We start from the raw sequence: 24,175 nt of genomic DNA, 5'->3' as shown, positions 1-24,175 counted from the left end.
ATTTTTGTTCCATGGTGTTGCTGCTATCTTTATCCAGTGAACTCCTGAACTGCTTTTGTGCCCAGATAGCTGCCTAATTATTGATCTCTGGGGGAGCAGAGGCTGGTCTCCCACTTGGCCATGGTAATGACCCTGGAAAATCGGAGGGATGATATATTGGAAAGCAAAAGAAAAAATAATACTTGCAGTGTTGAATTGAGAGGATAAGTGACCACTTTAGGATGTATGTACCCATCTATGAATTGTAACTTGCTGAGGCTTCCAGCTGACGTAGGAAATAGGCTTTCCTTAGGGTTACTGCAGCGCCGGGCTCATTTCAGACAACCTGGGTCTGTGTGTGGGGAGCCCGGGCAACCTGTTCTAGCTCTGTGTCCATTCTGGACTGACCTCGGGCTTTCTCCCTTTTTCACGATCCCTCAGTCTACCCAGACACAGCGATTGTTTAAAAGTCATTCCTGGCCCTGGCTGGTTGGCTCAGTGGTAGAGCATGGAACCAGTGTGTGAAAGTCCTGGGTTTGATTCCTGGCCAGGACACACAGGAGAAGCAACCATCTGCTTCTCCACCCCTCCCTCTCTCCTTCCTCTATGACTCTCTCTTCCCCTCCTGCAGCCAAGGCTCCATTAGAGCAAAGTTGGCCTGGGTGCTGATGACTGCTCCATGGCCTCTACCTCAGGCGTTAGAATGGCTCCAGTTGCACTGGAGCAATGTCCCAGATGGGCAGAGCATTGCCCCCTGGTGAGCATGCTGGGTGGCTCCTGGTCAGGTGCATGCAGGAGTCTGTCTCTCTGCCTCCCTGCTTCTCACTTCAGAAAAATTAAAAAAAAAAAAATCATTCCCAGTATGGTCTTGCCAGCAATAAAATACATTGCTTCTAGTTATCTTTTAAAGGTTATTTGAACACTCTCATTATCCTGTATCCACTACTTATCACACCTGTCCTGTAAGTCAGTGTATACTTCATCAACACCAGCAGAGCTAGCACATACAGGAGCCTTATGAGTCTTAAGTGATAATTACCCCAATGTAATGAATTGCATTAATCATTTATAATTAAGGGAAATAAGTACACCATGATGAGCACATTAATAACTTGGGTTTTTTTCAAAAGCAATGAGAAATTTAATTTATATGGCATGTCCACCAACAGTAACAACTTAAATTTTATTTGTGAAATAATTAGCAATTAATCTATAGGGATATAAGTTATCTACTAATAATATATCACACTGAAAAGTAAAGATTAATTTTATCTTCAGTGGAAATTATTCTGATAATACCCCATGATTTGAAAGTCAATATAAAGAGGGAAAGAGGAAGATTGATTTTAAGTTCATACTGACAAACCTAGAATTTATTCCAAAATATGCATTATCATGTTTCACAAATCCAACTAATAGGTGATATGCTATAATTTTTAGTGATTCACTCAGTTAAGTGACAATTGGATTTTATTTTTTATATATATTTATGAGGGAGGGGGATGAATTTGTAACTCCTGTCTTTAACCTTTTAATTAGGATTATGAAAAGGACATTATTCATCCTTCAGGTTCAATTTTATTGGTTAAAAACACATTCTTCTAGGTAACAGAAAAGTCAAATATATTAGTAACACTGCTTTTTTATCCCAAGTAGCATGAATATTATTGAGAGAGAGAGAGAGAGAGAGAGAGAGAGAGAGAGAGAGAGAGAGAGAGATTTGTTGTTCCACTTATTTCTACATTCATTGGTTGGTTCTTGTACATGCCCTGACCAGGGATTGAACCTACAACCTTGGTGTATAGGGATGATGCTCTAACCAACTGAGCCACCTGTCCAGGGCCAATGCAGTAAGCTTTCAATTTATTCCTCTCTTGAAAGATAAAATAACATCACTGTAATCAAATGTGACTAATACTGTCTCACATTTGAAATCTACACATTTGCCCTACCTTTGGTTTATTCAACATCCATGCACCACACTTTGTCTGAAGATTGGTTTATTCAAATGACCAAGATATGAACTTCATTTCAAAGAGTTTCTAGCTGGTGACAGAAAAGAATTATATTAATAAATAAGCACAATTTAACGTACATGCCATTTGTGTGTGATTTATGCCTACTACTTAATATTGAAGGAAGACTCATGCTCCAGCTAGACTCCTGGGTTTTTATCCATGGAAAAGTTTCCCAAATGAGTGAATGGGATATTGTCAAAACCAGAGATATAAATGAAACCTAGAGCCATTTCAGAAACCAATTATATACCATGCTCCATCACAACCCATGCACACACACACAGAACTCCAACAGCAAAACCACATCAATTTCAGGAACTCACTGCCATGAGAAGTAAGTCTGAATTGTTAGGTAAAGAGGTAAAAAGCAGGTGCCAGAGAAAGAATGCATATATGGGTAACAACATCACAAAGTAAGGGATGACTATTGCTTTAAACATTATTACTGTTTGTGGCTTACCCTTTTAAGCTAACCCACTTATAGAGGTGAACTAGTTAGACCTAAAGATTGGAAACAGAATTAGACACATTTTAATATTTGGAGATTCAGGAAGAACTGACATGTCATAGTATTGTTTCTAACAAGTGCTTCCAACAATACAGATAATATTTCTGGGCACCAAATTATTGGCTTCAATTTTATGCAAACTGGAAGGGATAAACATATGCATATTTCTAGTTCTATTTTTTTATGTTTTCCCATAGAATAATTGATCAAATGAAAGAATAGTTGCCTTTATTGATGAATTTTAAGTATATAGTATTTTTTTAAACCTTTCATGAGTAGAGCTCCAGGGACTCTTATCTCTGACCACTTTTCTTCCAAATGTGTTTAAATCAAGACATATTACTTCAAAATCTTACAAATGTATATTCCAGTGAACACATTGAATAAAGTCTCTAAGAATCTGTGGTATAACAAAACAATTCTAGTTACTAGTTCTTGGCACAGAGTTCCTAAAACTCTTGGCTTTTCTTAAGTGATAGGAGTGTCTTTTATTTTTATTATTCATAATGAGAGCCCCTTCTGACCATCCCTGAGTATGTGCTACTGAGATGGCTCTTGGTGGACTCCTAGATGGCTTCAAGATTGGGGCTGGTCACCAGAGAAATTGACCACGTGGTTCGTGCTTGAAACTTTCATCTCCACCCCCCAACCTCTGGGGGTTGGAGTTTGAGTTCAATCACCGTGGACTGATGCTTAAATTGATTGTGTTTACATAATGAAACTTAGATTAAAAATCTGAAACAGTGAAGCTGAGGAAGCTTCTGGGTTGGAGAACAAATCCATGTGCCAGACGGGTGACACGTGGCCATGCCCAGGGGACAGAGCGCTCCTGTGTGGGTGATGCTTCTAGCTTTTCCTGAGTTTATGCGTCAGTCTAGCAAATTGTTAAACCTGAGGGGAGGGTCATGGAAATGTACAGTTGGACAAATAGAACTATGGCAGCCTGCAGACCCTACATGAAGCCAGCATCTAAAGTGAGGGCAGTGGCCTGGCTTCCAGCCCCAGTCCCTTCCACTGAGAACATGGAATGTATGCCTGTTAACAGTCTTTCAGTAGGTTGGACTTGGTATACCAGATGAACTGTTTACTTCCTGCTTTAACCTCATTGCTTCAAGTGAAACCTTTTGTCTGTCCTTTGCTGATGTGTTTGGCCAGGCGCGACACTCAGCTCTGAGCAGCCAGGGTGGGGCCCCCATCTATGGAGATGAACAGAGAATGAGAAACGTTCACTGCTTTATCCACACCTCTACTCCCTATTGCCCTTCTTATTTTCTCAGCAATATTTTCAAAACAACCTTGATATATTATATTTAGGCATTCAACTAGTGAGGTTACATTCTATTAAAGCTCCTTTCCTTCACAGAGTGTCCTACTCCTGTTCTAATCTACAGGTGTGATAGGGAAACAGACTTGAAGTGCAAAGGAGCATTACAGGAGAAAGGAAGCCATCACACACACACACACACACACACACACACACACACACACACACACACACGTGCGAGTGAAGAGATTCCCTCCATTTGTAGGCTTACTATACAGTTGAGATAAAGTGAACCTTCTGAGAAGAATTCAGAGTAATTTTGCAGAAGGTAATTTCCAGGGCTTTGATCTTTGCTAGTTTAATTTTGGTGGAAATTTTTATTCAAACAGATTTCACAGTAAAATTAGAGGCAATCTCAGGTGACTGTGGTAAAAATGAGCATATGTAAGATTTCCTAAACAATACCACTTCAAGCTAACCAAGTAGACTGTAATGCATGAAAATGCTATTTTTATTGGCATACTGAGAGACAGAGAATCATTTTACTGTACGATCAGATTTTCAACACACACACACACATTATTTACTAACTGGTAGTCTTTCCATATCAGGTTTTTGAAAATATTACATTAGAAATATTGCTTTCGTTCCTCCTCTCATGCATGACCAGCAAAAGAAAAAGGTCTGTCTACCTTTCCTGTCAGTTTCAGATCTATTCTCCTTGAATTGCTCACAAAAAAACAATCAGTAAAAGACCGCAATACTATTCGTGATTTTTTTCCCCTTTCCTTAACCCACTTTCAGACACAAAAATGTTCTTGTGAGATTCACGCCATCAAAATGTACACACATGTTCATTTACATAGTCCATATTAAAAGGAATTTTCTGGCAGAATAAGTTTGGAAGCACTAAATGGCATGTTTATTAACAATGAAAAAATCAAGCGCCTCATTCTCATAAGAGAGAAAATACTATCTACATCTCGATGAATTCATTCACTAACTTAAATATGTACTGACTCCTATTCTGTGGCAGACACTGAGTATCCTGGATCCACTCCTCGTTTTTCCTAAAGTGGATCATCTAATCTCTCATGGCTTCTGCCTCCAAAATACTAAGAATAAAATGCTGATCAACTCAGAGATCCATAAATGAGTTCGGGCTCACTGTTAAATAGGGAAACCTTTAGAACAATAAAATCTTAAATACGCAAATGAGCAAATACATTTCACGATTTTGTCCAAGCCTACTTGGATAGTTATTTTCTTTTTAGAAATATGTGTATGTTGTCAAGTCACTTCATACATTATTTTAGATTTTTTTATTATTACAACTTGCTTTAAAAAGATTATCTTTATCAAGGAATAATTTAGCAATTCTTCAGTATTTTCTTCTTATATTTGACCGTATTACTTTTTACACTACTTTAAAAATATTACACTACTAAAAAAACCTCATCTGAGTTATTACAGCATAATTATGTCAATGCTTTTATTTTTCTTTTAATTATCCTTTTCTCCACTAAATTGGGTATTTTTTGTTACATATTAGGTTCCCAGTAAACATGGCTCGTTATTTGGAAATAGTTATTTTTATTTACTGACCTTTTGGTTTACTGTGAAATTTGTCCTATATGTGTTATATAACATCTTTATAATACATTTACACCCAACACAATTCCCCAAATTCTTATGTTTAAAATTATTGGCATATCATATATAGACTTTGAAGTTAACCAGTTCCTACTACAAAATATTAGGTTCTCTGAATATGTAAACAAATGGTAAATGTTTCAGTGAAAGTCACTTTCATTTTTCGCTACTTGAAGGATATAGGAGCCAACTCGAGTGTGTGCCATTGACTAGAGCTGACTTTAGTAAGTTGCAAGAATAGCACAGAAAAATTTCATATACCCTTCCCCCACCTTCCTCTAATAGTATTCCTACATAACGAGATACATTCGGCACAATTAAAAATGAACAGTGGTGCAAAACTGTTAACTAAACTTTAGGTTCTCTTAAGGTGTCAGGAGTCTTTTCACGAATGATCAATGCACGTGCAGGGTCATTATCCCATCAAGGATGCTATGTTGTATTTGGTCACCGTGTCTTGTCCCTGCAAGCCTCTCAGGTTTTCAATGGTTTGACGCTTTCTGAGTACTAATTATTTTGTACTGAATAGAATGGGCTTCATTTGGATTTGTCTAATGTTTTCTCAAGGTTAGACTAGAATTTGGGATGTGAAGTGCCCTTCTGATGAGATTATCATGGTGAGGGAGACATAATATCATAAGTTTTTTTTGGTGATCTTAACATTTACTACTTAGCTGGTGTGTGTGCTAAATATCTCTGCTATAAATATAGTATTTTTTTTTGTTCTGAATATTCTGTTTCAATCACAGAGTATCAAAGACATATGTCTATCCTAATGTTAAATATTTTGAACTAGTTACTTGGGGTCTAATAACCTGTTTCTCTTTATAGCTCCAACCACTAATTTTAACACTCATAATTATTTTTCTGCCTGTAACAATTATTACTGCTTAATTATAGTGGTAATTTTATTTCACTCATATATATATATATATATATATATATATATGAGAAAGAAAGATATACTTTGAAATTCTTCAGTATAGAATATTTGTACCTTATCCCCCCAATTTATTATTTTATTAATTAATATCAATGAGAATTTATAAAGTCATTACATTCTTATGGGTAAAAAGCAATACTATCATATTTTTTTGCTCAAATTGGAGAAAAAAGAACAATTTGCACAAAAGACAGTTATGAGGAAGAACTTAAATTACCAGATATTAAAATATATAAATTATATTATATTGACATTCTGAGAGTGAAACCACAATTGACAGATACAGCATTGAAAATCGAAAGAAAAAGTAAATTTACACAAATTTTTATATAATGACACTTCCAGTGAATAATCAAATGAAAGGTAATTTTAAAATAGTATTACTAATATTGACTAAATTTTGAAAATCTAATCATTTCCCTATTGTATATTTACATCAAAATTAATTACAGATAGCCAAATCCTTAGATTGCAAAAATTGAAATGAAATAAAATATATATTCATATGCACTGCAAAGAGATACAGGCACAATAACATCATCTTGTTGCTGGATAAAATTTTATCTGATTAAGCCATAATGTAAAAAAATAAGACAAAGATGAAAAACAAGCAGTTAATTAAAAACCATTTTAGTAGAAGAATTAACAAGTACATTAATTTTAAAAATATGCATAGGTAATAAACAATTCAACATAAAATGTCAAAACTAGCAAAAAAAATTTATTCTGCCCTGGCCGGTTGGCTCAGTGGTAGAGCGTTGGCCAGTTGTGCGGGGGACCCGGGTTCGATTCCTGGCCAGGGCACATAGGAGAAGCGCCCATCTGCTTCTCCACCCTCCCTCTCTCCTTCCTCTCTGTCTCTCTCTTCCCATCCCGTAGCAGAGGCTCCATTGGAGCAAAGATGGCCCGGGCGCTGGGGATGGCTCCTTGGCCTCTGCCCCAGGCACTAGAGTGGCTCTGGTCGCGGCAGAGCGATGCCCCGGAGGGGCAGAGCATCGCCCCCTGGTGGGCAGAGCGTCGCCCCTGGTGGGCGTGCCGGGTGGATCCCGGTTGGGCGCATGCGGGAGTCTGTCTGATCTGACTGCCTCCCCGTTTCCAGCTTCAGAAAAATACACACACAAAAAATTTATTCCTACTATTAAAGAAATGCCAACGAATACAGTTAAATATCAACAATTTGTTGTTTTTCTGATATTTCCAAAGAGTAGACACAATGATAATATTCCACAATGACAAGTAGAAAGTAGTACCCATTAGCTTATTTTAAATAATACAAAATTTCTGCAATAGTGCCATAGGTATAAATTTTTTGTTTCATACAGATATATGTATATTGGAAATTTTAAGCATACATGTGTTTTTTTTTTGTTTGGTTGGTTTTTTTGGTATTTTTCTGAAGCTGGAAACAGGGAGGCAGTCAGACAGACTCCCGCATGCACCTGACTGGGATCCACCTGGCACACCCACCAGGGGGCGATGCTCTGCCCATCCAGGGCATCGTTCTGTTGCGACCAGAGCCACTCTAGCGCCTGAGGCAGAAGCCACGGAGCCATCCCCTGCACCCGGGCCATCCTTGCTCCAATGGAGCCTTGGCTGCAGGAGGGGAAGAGAGAGACAGAGAGGAAGGAGAGAGGAAGGGGTAGAGAAGCAGATGGCCGCTTCTCCTGTGTGCCCTGGCCGGGAATCAAACCCGGGACTTCCTCATGCCAAACCGATCTCTACCACTGAGCCAATTGGCCAGGGCCAGCATACATGTGTTTTTAAACTAAATATTATTTTTGTTAAATCAGTACCAGACACACACATGCCTAAAGATATATGTGCAATGTGTCAAAAGTTTTAAAATCTTTTTGTCCAGAAGTATGGGACTTATTAAATAAAACAGTATGCTGTGAGTTCTTTATGTTGTTGTTGACTCTGTTTTTCTATTTTTATGCAAGAAATGGTCATATCAATTTCCCAGTTCCTTAGCTAAAGTCAGGCAGCACATTACTTATTAATAGAACTAAACTTGTGGTTTGCATCCTTCTCTCTGTTAGGCAAACAGAAAGCAAGTTTGTTAAAGGCTCTTCTTGTAGATGTTCCCTTGCAAGTGTGCAGGTTGTCCGTGCTCTGCTATCTTTAAGAGGATGTTGACCAATTCTCATAAGCTTCATAGGCTCATTCTGGGTAGGAATCACCCTGCTTCTTTACCTCCTCCCAGAGATTCAGAGCTGGGCAACCTTTGGGGCAGTGGCTGTGTGGCTGCGCTGGTGGAAGCCTAAGGACATGCAATGCCAAGAAGGCACAAGGTCTGCAAGTGGCCTTAATTAGAGGGAAAGTAGTCAAGGAAGTGGTGAGGGAGGAAGGGATAGAGAGAGGGGCTGGGAGAGGGAGCAGGAAGAGACAGAGAAAAGGAAGTTCCACTCTAAGGATGGTAAAAAAAAAAAAAGAATTTCAGTGAAGGAAATGATGCAAAGTTGTAGATGGATTGTGCAAATAAGATCTGCTCTCAGGACTGTAAGGTCTCTCTCTGATGAATCTTCCTACAGAGATGCTGACATAAGTAGGAAAAATATGTGCAAAAAGATATGTGCTTTTTACAAAATCATTTGCATTTGCTTAATCAGGGCAAAGTTATTTATATTAAACAATAAGGGAAGACAAAGATTATTTAACTCAGAGTATATCCTGCCTCCAAAATAATTTATGTGACTTATATTTGTTCTTGCCCTAACTGTTGTCTTCCCATTCAGAAGCCTTCACTCACTATTCGTACTGAGTTTATTTCTATTATTCACTAATTTCCCACTCTTTTATCCAACCTCTATTTGTTAATTTATATCTAACCTCTAGATAATACTATTTTTAATACAAGTTTTATTTGTTTGTTTTTTATATTTTTCTGAAGTTAGAAGCAAGGAGGCAGAGAGACAGACTCCCACATGTGCCCGACCAGGATCCGCCTGGCATGCACACCAGAGGGCATTGCTCTACCCATCTGGGCTGTTGCTCCAGTGCAACCAGAGCCATTTTAGCGCCTGAAGTGGAGGCCATGGAGCCATCCTCAGAGCCCAGGCCAATTCTGCTCCAATGGAGCCTTGGCTGTGGGAAGGGAAGAGAGACAGAGAGGAAGGAGAGGGGGAAGGGTGGAGAAGCATATGGGCATTCCTTCTGTGTGCCCTGGCTGGGAATCGAACCTGGGACTTCCACATACCAGTCTGATGCTCTACCGCTGAGACAACTGGCTAGGGCCAATACAAGTTTATTTTAATTCAAGGAAAAATTCACTCAGAACTTACTGAGTTAGTGGTATTTTTGAGAATAAAAATGTAAGCAAGATATTTTCCAAATTCTCCAAGATACTACAGTAGAGAAAATACAAGGCAGACATCTGTATTACTGTCACCGATGCTAAAGAAACATTCCTACAAATTCACATGGTCGTAAAGTTACTGAAGAACTTGTTCCGACGTACAATCACAAAGAACACTAGATTTGCATGTAATCACTATTGTTAAAGGTTGTTAAATACATGCATCCTTCATTGAATAGGTATAGAATACTCAAAGACCATAATATATAGAAGACCAGCACAAAACCCAGTTTTTTTCATTTTGACAAATGAATACCACTGTGGGTTTTTGTGGGTTTTTTTTGCAGTGTAGTATAGGCAAGATCAGTAAAAATAGTAGCTGCTGTTAAGAATATTTTAACTAGCCCTGGCAGGTTGGCTCAGTGGTAGAGCATCAGCCTGGCGTGCAGGAGTCTCAGGTTCGATTCCCGGCCAGGGTACACAGGAGAAGCACCCATCTGCTTCTCCATCCCTCCCCTTCTCCTTCCTCTCTGTCTCTCTCTTCCCCTTCTGCAGCCAAGGCTCCATTGGAGCAAACTTGGCCCAGGAGCTGAGGATGGCTCTGTGGCCTCTGCCTCAGTCTCTAGAATGGCTCTGGTTGCAACAGAGCAATGCCCCAGATGGGCAGAGCATCACCCCCTGGTGGGCGTGCCGGGTGGATCCCAGTCGGGCGCAAGTGGTAGTCTGTCTGACTGCCTTCTCGTTTCCAACTTCAGAAAAATACACACAAAAAAAATACAAAAAGAATGCTTTAACTAATAATGACCTTGAAAATCATGAGCATGAATTTTTATATTACTTTTGGTATTACTGGAAAATTGATGGTGAAATGAGTATTGAACACTGTACTCTCTGTGTTAGTAAATCTAACTAGGAAGAATGGGTTGGATGGTGGTGTAATTTATAGATGCCAATCATCATAATGCAAGATTTTTGAGGAGAAAAAGTGGAATTGGATCCAAGGTATTAAAAGCCAAAATAGAGGTGCAGACTAGAGAGGTAAGCTGAAGAAGACAATTGTTGTTAACAAAATGGCAAATTAAGAGACTGCAGTAGTATACAATGGTCATGTTATAGCAAGAAATCAACAGAGTTAACATACAGCTGACTTACAGTTCACATGACTCTAAAGGACACTTGTAGAAGATGGGACCAGTGTCCATCCCCCACTTTCCCCAAGTCCCGGCACCCAACCCCAACTGCTGCCCTTGTCCTGGACTCATCAAAAATCACAGTTCTCATCTTCTCCTGATAGACTCTTGACCAAAAGGGGGCAGCCTCCTCCCATGGCCACATCCCCTGGGGGGAATGCTTCCCACATGATTGGCTGACCAAAGGGTTCAGAGCCTTGGTCCCCACCCCTGTTTCAAGTTGCAGCAGGCTGTGAGTTGTGCTTTATCCTCAGTCCTTCTCCAGCAGAGACCGTAGCTTCCTGAGCTTTCTTGCCTTTGCTCGATCCTCTTTCTCTTCTGAGAGAACCCCTAAAAATCACCTACAGAAGCATCTCCATATAAGGAACTGCTCCCGGTGAACACTACCCACACTCCACTGATATCTGAATTTCCCAGGGGCATACCAGAAGCCTCCCCTTTTCTTTCACTACAAAGCCTTCCCACTCCATTATGGGGTGTTGGTCTCTGCCAAGTGCACGTGATGATGCTGACTGCCTTGGTCGAGGAGGCTCTGAATAAGTAGCCTCTGCTTCTTCTCATTTGGGTGGGTTTTGTTTCTTTCCACAGTGGACATGAAAGCAAGGGAATCCATGAACATCCATGCAATCTCTAAGTCAATGAGTAGAATGTGTCATTTTTTTATATAACAGTTCTGAGAGAAAGAATGAAATAATTGCAAGATTATGAGTAATTAAAAGATATCACCACTTTTTTGAATATGGAGTTCCCCAGAAGCTTTTTTACAGTAATATAGTCTATATGCTAATGTTGAGTAAGCCAAGTTGAGGTCCCAACTGTGTTTCATTGGAAGCACAGTTGATATTTTCCCTAATTCAAAGAGTCTAATCTTTACTGTGCAATGTATTCATTAGAGATGTAGACGCTGGTCTTTTCTAGTGTTCCCCAAATTTGAATGATTTTCATGTGAACTGATAAGAACACAGCCCCCCTCCACCCTCATTGTGTTGTGCTCTCCTATTATGGAATCCTGAAACATCAAAGATATATTAGCTGTAGACACAATAGCTTCATTTAGAGATAGGAAAATATTATTTTGTGCAACAGGAATATTGTGAGGAACACAAACTCAAGTATTAAGATTTCCGGTTTGACCTATCTGAAATGGTGTTTTTTTTCCTAAAAAAGTAAAAAGGGCTCCCATTGCAAGAACAAAAATCCATTTTCCATTGTTTTTAGAAGAATTTAGTGATGATGATAGTCTATGACAGTTGGCGTCAGATATGGAGATAGCCTTGTTTGGGCACCTGTCTGTTACCAGAGCTCCATAAGACTCACTAGGATGACCAGGTTAGTAAACAGATGCTCGGAGTTTCTAACTGTGACTCTGATCAAGTGCGCTGTTGGCACCGGGGATTGCTTCCTCCCGACCACTGAGAGAGACCCCAGGCAGTCGCTGCGTTTACTTCTCCAAGACATAATTACTTCTTATGATTCTTTCCCTCTTTGGTTGGGTACATGACTTACAGCCTGATGTTCATATAAAATCTCTGTGGTCTACCTCGATGCTCACCTGGGTCCTTTTATCTGACAAAAATGAAAAAACATTGGGAATCTTCTCAAACTATTACTTTGTGACTGGGTCTGGGTCTCCTTTTAGATATAGGCAGGGGTTGTGGATCACTAAATATAATGATTGAAATATTATGAATTTGAAGATATTTTATAATTTTTAAAAAACTCGCATATTCTTTCTAAGTCTTTCCATCCAAAAATTATCAGTATATGCATACTTATTCTTCAATGGAAAACAGTAATATAGCTTTTGGAAAGTAATTTCCATGCTCTAAGAAAATGTGGATATAAGTAAATATATTTTATTTTTAAGGAAATTTTATCCAAAAAATGTTTTAATATTTTGATGGGCTTTAAAAAGACAATTTTGTGGTCATAGACTATTACTAATGTATATTCTACTAAGGAATTTATGTATACTGCTTTGGGAATAAGTAAAATAAGTATGATATGTGTGACAACTAATGAAAATTTGTAGTACATTTAATTCCCATGTATTACTTGAAAAGTTCTACCAAGGATTATGAGATATGTGGGTCCCTGGATCATTCTACTGTCATTTAAAAACTATTAAAATTGCAGTTATTCAAATATCATTTTAAAAAATCTCATTTATTTAAACAGTTCTTTGTAAATTGTTCCATGCAATGAAGCAACACGTTCAAAGGTAATTAATTCATCTCAGCTCCATTGACTCCAAATCAGGTTGATGCATTATATTTTCGTGGCAGATGTTGACTTGAAACACTCTTGTAAATTGTCATAATTCCATTTTCAAAAAGCTTTAGAAATATAGTCACTGATAATAAACATGTGAATCTATGGTGAATTGAAGGGTTTCTTAGTATACAATCAGAAAATATATATATAATCTATTGGGGTAAAATTTCTTTTTGAAATGAAAAATGTAGATCCCTGCTCTGTGAACCCTAAATTAAATAATTGATTTGTGATAATCCTTCATTTTTTCTTTTAAATTGCCAAAACACATAGTGTGAGAATTTATGATATTTCAACTGGAAATGCCAAAAACATGTGACAGAGTTTCACTCGCCTGTATCATATATTAGAATGCTGTGTGTTTTACTCCAGTATATTGTATATATATTTTTTCAGTAAAAAGAAAGCAGAAACTAAACTTTAATCTTTCCTTCTTTATTGCTATATTATTTAACCCAACCTTGATTTCAGTAAAAATTTTTACAGAAACATCTGGCTTTGACAATCCTGTAACCCAAATGTCCATTTCCCCTGCTTCTTCAAAACTTCAAGGTTATTTTTTCTAAAATTTGTATACATGTGACCTCCAAGTCATATTTTTAGGACACTATGCTGGAAGAAATTTTCTTTTGAATTTTAATGGCAAATGTGTGTATTACAAAAAAAGGAGAATAAAAAAAGAACTGTGTACACTTACAAGCCGAGGAATGAATTAAAATTTATTTCACCCTCATCCTTGTACATTTTTATATACATGTAGAAGTCAACTAGTTACCTTATCATTGCTATTATTTAGAATTTTGCTCTTCTCCAATTATGAATTTCTGCAACTATGTATTTCAATCACTATGGACATAGGAGTATTCACTTTGTACTTTTGGTTATGAACCAACACTGTTTTGTTTAACTTATGGCTCTAGCTTGTCCAGATATGACCTGTGGAAGTAGTTTCGGTTTGCGTTGGCACCTCTGTGACATGCTTCCATCTGGGTGGGCATGCGTCTGTGTTAGCGGTTCCTCACTTCCTGGCACTGCCACGTGCTCCAGGCTTTTCTTGGAAGTTCCCTGCCCACGTCCTGGAATCAGCATTTGCTCCAGAACAGGGTTGTGTCCCTGGAGAATGGTGTGGTGAGCCCCTTGCACTGGGCTGTTGCCGGTAGACCGTGCGCTGATGGATAAGTAAACATGGATACTACCCATCCCACACTTATCTGTAGATATTTTCATGTGGAACCACTTAGATCTGTACTAAGCAAAATACACATTTGTCAAGTTTGTGAGCAGATGGTTCATAGTTTTTGCTTTGTTTTGTTGTTGTTTTAATGTCCATGAGAACATTAGTGATGGCATCTTCTTTCATTTCTGATGTCAGTGATTTCTGCCCCCACCCCACCCTCCCACCCCCAGATAGCCTGGATACATACAGGTTGAACAATGTCATAGAGCTTTTCAGGACACAGCCTTTAGTTTGGGTGCTTCTGTTACTTTTCTTTCTCTCGAGTTTGCTGGGGTGGATAGTGAGACTTTGATTAGGCACGTCGTGTTCTCCAGCACACGAGTTTGATGAAGTTCCTTCGTCCCCGTCAGAGCCAGAGGGAGACTCTGGAGGCGCTCACTGAGATGAGGCCATGGCAGTGGGTGGCCACCCTGAGACTGAATGAAATACCTACTGGCTCTTGCCAAAACTCCTTAACTAAAACGCTCATGTGCTTTGACATTGGTCCCATCCCCAAAGCCATCAGTCCTGCTAGTGAATCCTGCTGAGCTTTCCCCAGGTCTCCCCTCATTCAATGAATACATTTATTCTCCAGGCAGGTGCTTCTTCTCACATACCTGTGATCCAAACTATATATTTATACACTGTCTCTCTTCCAATAGACAAGACACTTGCCAGTCGAGAAACCCACCCCCACAGCGGTACCATCTCCTGGACGGTGGGGAGACTTACTTTCTCTTTTGCCCTCTGACCTTCTCTCTTTCCTTTGCACTCACGTAAATCTCAGTTGTTGTTGTTGTTGTTTAAGTGAAAATGATCAGTAGTGAAACCGATTTTTGCCTTTGTGTGGGTTTGGAGAATAGGAGAGACTCCTGTTTAGCCTCTCGAGGGCTTTGCATGTGTCTGAGTGAATAGATGATGGCCAGTGACATGTCTGTCTGTTTATCTATCTCTTTCTTCCTTCTTGACTACTGTGTCTGAGCTCAGTCATGGCATGTTCATTATTATGCCTACGGTATTAGCAACAATGATATGGAGAGCAGACTCAAGAGCATCTGTTCATTTTATGCTTCATTTAGTAGGTAATAGACTTGTTGGTAGATTTGCGCTGCTTAAAAATCCTCCCGTGGTTTCCGAGCCTGCACTGTACAGTTATATATCATGAGAAGCGCCTTGTTGAAGGATGGTAATTGAGTTTTCATTTACCAACTTTCCTTGGGAAGAAGATAAGTTAAAAGCAAACATTTACACCTACTTTCAATGTTGGAAACACAGTCCGTAAAGTAATTTTTGGAGGCTGAAAAACAAAGATAATAGAACCATGGATTGTGCATGATGGATAACTCTATTACTCATGTGAAGTGAGCAAGTCTCAGATAGTTTTTAGGATGAAATCCTTACTGGAAACCATGTTAAAGGCTTTCCCTTTTTCCAGAGACTTGCAAGCTTACATGTCTGGAAAGGATTACACAAAAATACTACCAAGTACATCAGACTCATATGGCATGATAAATCAGAACATCGAACTTCCTCTTCTTTACTATTCTGAGAATAGCCTCCATATGAAGAACACTTATCGCTGGGTGGAGAACATGCCTTTCAGTCATCTTACGTGTTTCATATTGTTACAGCTTGTGACTTTTTAGGGGAACCAGTTGAATATGTTTTTTAATTTGTAAACACTATATAGACAGAGACAGATAATTAGAGAGTGAAAAAATATAGCAGTTTGAACATAATGGCCCATTCTCTTTATTTCTCTCTCATAATCCAAAATAAAAATGCAAAGCAGTGTTAGAAATTCTTTTCATTGTTACTTTGATGTCTTTCTGTGTTGATTGTATTACTGTATTAATTGGATAGGCTACCTCATGAGATGAAATCAAAGGCACCCAAATCTCAGTAACCTAACATACTTAAAAAATGGGCTTTTTTGTTTGGTTGGTTTTTTGTTTTGTTTTGTTTTGTTGGGGGTTTTTTTGGCGCAGAGACCTAAGCTCTGGATTGTCCATATCTGTGCGGGGAAGGAGCTGATGACTCCGTGTCTGCCCTAGAGGGCCTCCACCTATGTGGAACACCTCCTACTTCTGTTCATACCAATTTGTACAAAGTCCTTCTGGCCTCCCCTAATGTTGAGGAGGCAATACGAAGTAAAATGCAATCCTACCATGTACCTGGGAGGAGAAAAGCTGACATGTTTGTAACAATTCCTACATTTGGGGAAATTAAAGCCACAAATGAACCCACCCTCATTATTTTTCAATTTCCATGGCTTCCCTGATGAAGGAGAAAAGTAAAAAGAATACAGTGCTACCACAACCAAGGTCTAATGCCATTGCCAATGGCCACCGCATCACTGGAACCAAGTGGTTTTAGAGATTTCTGTGTAAAGATCCCCATGTGAACAGGCGGGCATATCCCGTTAGCCCACTTTGTCTGAAAAGTGCATACTCTCCACCACTGTATTGTCTCACCCGGGTAGGATTATTTTTCTTCTTTTTCCACTGTCTTCACCGAGGCTCCTATAGCCTACGTTCATTCTCCTAATGTGCTACTGCTCATGTGTTCTGCCTTCTAAAGGTAAAGTCACATGCTACAGGAAACTTTTTCTAATGTCTTTCATTCACGGTTGAAATTTTCTTGGATTTATTTTGTGACACACTTTTTTTTTAAAATAATCCTCTTACTCGGGGTATTTCTTGTAAAGCTATCTGCTTTATTCAGCAAATAAAGCCTAAAGCAATCTTAGATATTTCAACTATCTGTGTTGTAATTATTTAAAAGTTGAAATTCTTTGTCAAATAACAAATATCTGAGAAAGGAATGTCCAACTTTTGACCTTCGTTATCTAATGGTAAGGATGAAATAATTTTTCTGTTACTTTACCTTCATAGAAATTTAATATTTATAGCATGATTTTTATTTTACTCAGTAGAGATCATCAAAGGCATGATACATTTTATAGTTTAAAAAATTTAACAATAGATTCCCGATTGACAAGGTTTACTTTCTTTGACCTTAAGCAAATTGTATAGCCTTTCTAAATATCAATTGTTCTCATCAGAAAAATAAAACTCTCATATCTAACACATAGGGTAAGGGGGAACACTAAATGAGATCCTACGTGGAAAAAAAATGAACACCATGTCTGAAACATCGTAAACAGTCATTAAAGTTACTGCTATTTTCATTCTTTTCTTTCTGGCATTTTAACAAGAATAGTGTGTATTATTAACCAAGAAAATTTGAGAGATTGCTACACAGAGCACTTGTTATTATGTCCTTCCCAGAAAACAAGCCACTCGCATCACAGACCTCCCCGCAAGTTTATTCCTTTGAAATTTCTAAAAAAGAGAAAAAGTAGAATATATGAACTGAACTTAACATCAACAGTTAGGTAACTTCTATGTGGCCCATGCTCTCTAAATATAGATGACCATGGTTTCCTGTAATGGTAGAGTCTAGTTTATCAGCTTTCAGAAAATTAGAGTCAGCTTAAAATTCATTTCCCTGATTTATTCCTCTATGACTTTTCTGGATTCTAAAGGAGGAGCACAGCAGTAGCTGTATTCATTAGTGTTTTAGGTGGTTTATCCTAGTGAGTTTTCAAATACAATAATTCTAATAATTCTCATTCAAATAAAATCAGCTCTGTTCCAGGCAAGCCATCCCAAAGAACCCGATCTCCAAAGCTCATGCTGATAATAAACCATTGTTCTACGTACAGAGATAACTGCTATTTGCTTATTGTGTTCTCAGTGCCTCTGTCTAGTTGAGACAGTGAAATAGCAATGCTGATAATTACCCAGGTGATGGAAGCTGGTATGGCGCCCACAGAAAGAAACAGTGGCGGGACCTGGTGCACCCATGAGGGCCGGACCACTTAGATGTACAGTTGGTCCACTTTTTGACGCATTTTATCCTCTCTTTGATCCTAAAGGAAAGAATAAAGCAGCGGAACACAAAGCAAAAGCTAAATGGATGCTTTGGCTAAATAAAAAATGTATACAGAGCCTCCTGTGTGATTTTCAGTGAGACCCTGAGAAAGTTCTGTGTAAATGAGAATGGGAGCATGAATAGACTCTCTTCCAAAAAAAGCTCCAGAGAGTCCAGGAAAATGGACATTGTGATCAGTGAGCTGCCTGCAGGATTTAACCTTGACATTTCATAAACACAGACAATCAAATAAAATCATACCATAGTAAAATAAGCTCATCAGCTTCAGCTCAAAATGGCCAGTTTTGATGAAAGAAATGCACTTTGTTACATACAGACAGGTTAAGTTCTAGAAAGCAGTTTTGACCCCGTTTGTATCTGATGCCAAAGTGACACAGTACAAATGACCGTGAATGTCATCCTTTGCTGATGGGCACAGTTGACCTTTTGTTCTGCTATATAGTTCTGCTTATATCAATGCAATTTCATAAGAAAAAGAGTTTCTATCATGTATGTATATTACATGCCAAGGATACTGATAGGACTCATTGGGCTTAGTGCTAAAATAACCAAGACTTGACAGTGAGTTTTAGAGTAAACATTTTAGTCCTAGAGCACTGGGTTGAAGCAAGGTACGCCCTTGAGCACTGAACACTAGACATCACTAGCCATCTGATTGCAGATGTTCTTAGCAACTATTTTTGTGTTAAACTTTGACCTAGCTAGACGAAATTGCTCCTGGACTTAAAATATGTCTTCTGTTCCCCTTCAAAGCAAAACGATGAAAAAGAAAGCATTATCCTATACAAACATGGCCACCTGCAGTGGTGGTAATTGCAGGGGAGTCAGCAGGTTGTTGCCAGGGAAAAAGAGGGCAAGCTTCCTGCGCTTGTTTCTGGCAGAAGCAGGTAGAAGAGGGAAAAGTAAGGCAAGGTACTCACATTATGGGTGAGCATGAATGGAAACTGAGGTGTACAATAATCATCTTTTTTGAAGATTTTGAAGATGACATGCCAGCAGTGTGTTCAAGAGAATACTCTGAACACAAACCATCTATGTGTATTTAAAGAACACTATTTTAAACTTTTTATGTTTATTATTGCCTAGTAATGTTCACATTTGATTGCATCATCATATCTTGTGCTGCCAGGCAATCCCCAAACATGGAGTTGATGATCCCCCCCCTTGAGCCCCCTTCTCCCACTGCTTAAATGTTATCATTCCATCCTGGTTTTGAGCTTTGCTGAGGCTGCAATCAGGGGGACACCAGAGGGACAAGTTGCCATTGTTGTTGGTTCATAGATCAGGTTGTTCTTACATTACTGATATTATATTTATGTGTGAGTGTTATGTATGCATATGTTATGTATACATATATAAGACATATATAATACATATGTTACTGACATTGTTATTTTTATTTATTTTTTAATGTATTGGGTTGACATGGTTCACCAAACCACACAGGTTTCAAGCATACAACTCAATAGAATACCATCTGCACTCTGATATCATTAAGAAAGGCTTTACGAAGTAGTCATTTTTATAATAAACTTTATATTTTAGGAAGGGTTAGCTTTACAGAAAAAAATGAGAAAATCATACAGAAATTAACCTTATACCTCATGCTGTTACCTCTATTATTAACATTTTAACTCAGCATGGTCAACATGTTATAATTGATGGGACAATGTTGGTATATTATTATCAACCAAAGTGCAGTTTATTGACTTTTCCTTACATTTCACCTGATGTTCTTTCTCTCTTCCAAGGTGGGTTCCCAGGAGGGGGATCTGACAAATAAATGTAGTGGGAACTCTTCTTGGTTATACCAGCTTCTAAGATTTTCTTTGTTTTATTGATAATGACAGTTATAAAGAACACTGGTCAATGTTTGGTAGAATGTCCTTCTAATGAAATTTGTCATATTTTCTTTATAATCAAACTGGGTCATGGGTTTTGGGAGGGAGATCCTAGTCAGGAGATAGTTTCATTGCATTATAAGAAGGGTTCATGCTGTCAACATGAGTCATTGGTGTTGGTGTTGACCTTGATCACCAACTGGATAGTAATTGTCAGAATTCTCCACCTTTGAATATAGAAAAAACAAAATCTTTGGGAAACAGCATACTCATATATCTAGGCAAGAGACCATGCCTTGTAAGAGAGTGAATAATTTGGTTTCTCATCTGTGAAGAGTGTCCGTTCATATCATACATGACATATCACACTTGACCGAAGTCACATTAAGGAAGAAATAAACACAAGTGTTAAGAAATGTTTTTAGATACATTCTATGTCTGGCTTCAAGATTGCAGCCTTACTAAGGGAACAGTCTTTGTTTCGCAGTGATTCAAAGCACAATGTGCTTTGAATATATTATAATAACACAGGTGAGCACATTTTTAATCTCAGGTATCTGATCATTTCTTACTCTTACAATCATCTATGTAATTCACTGTTGGCTTTATCTTACATAAACTATGATAGGTGAGTTAAACATATTCAAAGTATTTTTCTTTAGGTAACATAATTCAGACTACAAATTAATGCAAAATAGTTTCTCTAAATGATAGATACTTAGAATGCCAGGTGATTTGTATAAGTTCAGTTATTATATTCAGTGGACTATGAAATAGAATATGCTTGACCTGATCTGCTCTTAATATGACTGCCTATAGACCTTTGACCTCTTCCTATTTCCTCATAAATATTTCAAAGAATATATGGTGCCAACTTGCTTCTGATGTTCTACAGGCCAGGAAAGATGAAGACCATTCTATGACCTTGACCTATAGAACATGGTGTGAGCACAACAATGATATACTTTTTTTCTTTGGAGATAAATTAATTTAAGAGAGGGGATAATTATTTTGTTAAATACCAATACAACTTTCTTCTAGTACATTCCATAATATTAGAAATTCTTTATTCTATATTCTATCTCTCTGTCTACTAACCATGAAAGAGTCAACTATAAGAAAATGAAAATACTAAGTACAATATTCAGCAAAAAAAATGAACATTTTTTCCCAATAGGATGGAAGTAAAAATAGGTTAAAAAAAAGATTTTTGCATGAATACTATCACTTAAACCAAAAGAAATGAATTTTTTAATTGTAGGCTTGACAGAATGAGAACACAACTATCAAGTGTGCACTGATATAATAATCAAACATTTGTTTATAAGTTCTACACTAAGAACTTACCATATAGTATATTTACTGTAAATTTTTTTCTTTCCAAATGAATGTGACATACTTTGAGCGACATCTTTTGTATAGTGATTTTTTTATTTCCACAAATCAGCATAAAGTTTAGGATAAATTCTGAGCACAGTATATATTTATCAGGCTTAAGTTTTAAATTGGATCACAAAGAAAGTATAGTGTGGCAGTCAGAATATATGAAATCAAAAGTTTTGGTTGTTGAGCATACTGACAATACACTGTTTCACATTTGGTAACACCATACAACCAGACCATAGAAGGGCATTTTATTGTATAAAAAAATATAATTGAATGCAAAGCTTTAGTGTAGAGATCAAACAAAGGAAATTCCAAATTCCTAGAATAATTTGCTTTCTGAGAGCTGATAGAGAACTATTCTTACTTCCATTTCTAGTTTAAAATTAATTTCTATTTAATATATCATAAACCACATTAATTCCAATCTCAATTGTTTATTTAATTGGGAGATTTCATAGAAAAGTTGTCCAAGTCCCCACCAACTTTCAGTTCTACCCTGCAAATGAAAACAGTAAGATTTTGCAAAATGTCAAACTAAGAAAATGCAGCACAGCTAAGAGTTCTTGGAGAACAATGTTACAGAATATTATTCTCAGAATTCTGTTCCTGGAGACTGTCAATCAAAGATTACACGTTGGCTGCAGCAGCAATGAAGACGTCTCATTGGCCAAATGATAAAAATAAAAGAAAGTCAGCAATACTTCCTAAAGTTTTATATCTAAATAGCTTATATAATAACAGTGTTAAAAATTTACAATGTTTAAGTCACCTTCTGTGACCCTTCTATAATAAATTAGACATTAAAGGCTAATGAAAAAATTTTTTTTTCATTTGGTCCCTATCTTAGTTGTAAGCAAACCGTATGGGTCTGTGGGAACACGGTTGGAGAAGACTGCATTGTTTATTTATTTTTATATAATATTGGTTTACTTTTATTTTTTAGGGAATGTTTTCAATTTAATTATGTTTTTTAAAATCTACTTTTGATCAATATGGGTATAAATTGATATTGAAAAGTAATATAAAAGAATGTTTAATTACAGTATTTATTATGGCTGTCACATCAAGTTGTCTGAAAATGAAAGTATAGAATTAGAGATATGATTTCACGATTAAGATCTAAAATGTGGAAAAGCACTTTTTTTTTTTTTTTGTATTTTTCTGAAGCTGGAAATGGGGAGAGACAGTCAGACAGACTCCCACATGTGCCCGACTGGGATCCACCCAGCACGCCCACCAGGGGGCGACGCTCTGCCCACCAGGGGGCGATGCTCTGCCCCTCCGGGGCGTCGCTTCGTTGAGACCAGAGCCACTCTAGCGCCTGGGGCAGAGGCCAAGGAGCCATCCCCAGCGCCCAGGCCATCTTTGCTCCAATGGAGCCTCGGCTTTGGGAGGGGAAGAGACAGAGAGGAAGGAGGGGGGAGGGGTGGAGAAGCAAATGGGTGCCTCTCCTGTGTGCCCTGGCCGGGAATCGAACCTGGGACCTCTGCACGCCAGGCCGACGCTCTACCACTGAGCCAACCGACCAGGGTGGAAAAGCACTTTTATTTGAGTACCATTTTTTACATGTTGATCATGATTCTTACATAGTCTATTTAGTGAGTAGGGCTAAATTATATTACCTCAATGAGCATAATTCATCTGATAGGGCAAGTTTTTGCAAAGGAATTTATCACCGTGAGGACTTGGTACATTATTTACTTTTTTACATATTTGTGCTAGATATAATGTAATTACTATTATAATAAAGTAATATATTATTGCAATATATTTAGGTTATTCAGATTCAGGCAGTAGTAAATTCATACATAAATTAAAATAAAATTTAAAAAGACAAAGATGAACATTTGCTAATGCAAAGAACCCCAGGCAGTTTTAATATACGCTGGGTTACGGTCAGCTTCATGAGTTCACACTCACTGAATGTGGTATTGGTATATCCAGCACAGTTTTGAGGTAGCAAAGAATACTTTTGCCTAACATTGATCAATTAAATGTTAGTAAAATTATATTTTTATATCTTATTGTAAAACAATTATAAAGAAAATTGTACCCTGTGCCCACTGATGAGCATAAATGTATCTTTTGTTCACACTTTTTAAAAAAATGTAAAGCTGTGAAGGTAAGATTTTAAAATTAATGTATTTGAAATATACTATTGACAGCTACATTAGTAAGTATGTATTTTCTTACTGAAAAATAGGTCAAGGAGCTCTAACTTTCCATTTGGGAGTTAAAAATCAGAGTTTTAGGCATAATTGGGTATATAACCATACCCCAGGCTAAGTGCTACAACCAAGTTCTCATCTCACTGTGTGAAGAGCTCATTGGTAACACTTCTCTAAATAGGTCAAAAATAAGTTTAAACTTTATAACTACCAATATGTAATACAAATTTAAGAAAAAAGGTACAACATAAAATGACAAAGTACTTCCTACATTTTTTACTAATAAAGCATCTTAACATCAAAAGGTATTATTTAAAAAAACAATGTATCCATTGTTAATGTTTATTAATGCAAAGGTATCAAGAATATTGCTACACATGTTAAAATTGGTGATTTTTCTCATTTAAAACAAGATTTCCTTAAAAGTGAATGAAACAAAAATGTTATTTACCTAGATTCCAAATTCTAAACCTAGCTTTCCAC

The sequence above is a fragment of the Saccopteryx bilineata genome, chromosome 11 (assembly GCF_036850765.1).
Source record: "Saccopteryx bilineata isolate mSacBil1 chromosome 11, mSacBil1_pri_phased_curated, whole genome shotgun sequence".
Classification (NCBI taxonomy): Eukaryota; Metazoa; Chordata; class Mammalia; order Chiroptera; family Emballonuridae; genus Saccopteryx; species Saccopteryx bilineata.
Note: the sequence above shows the minus strand (reverse complement) of the source record.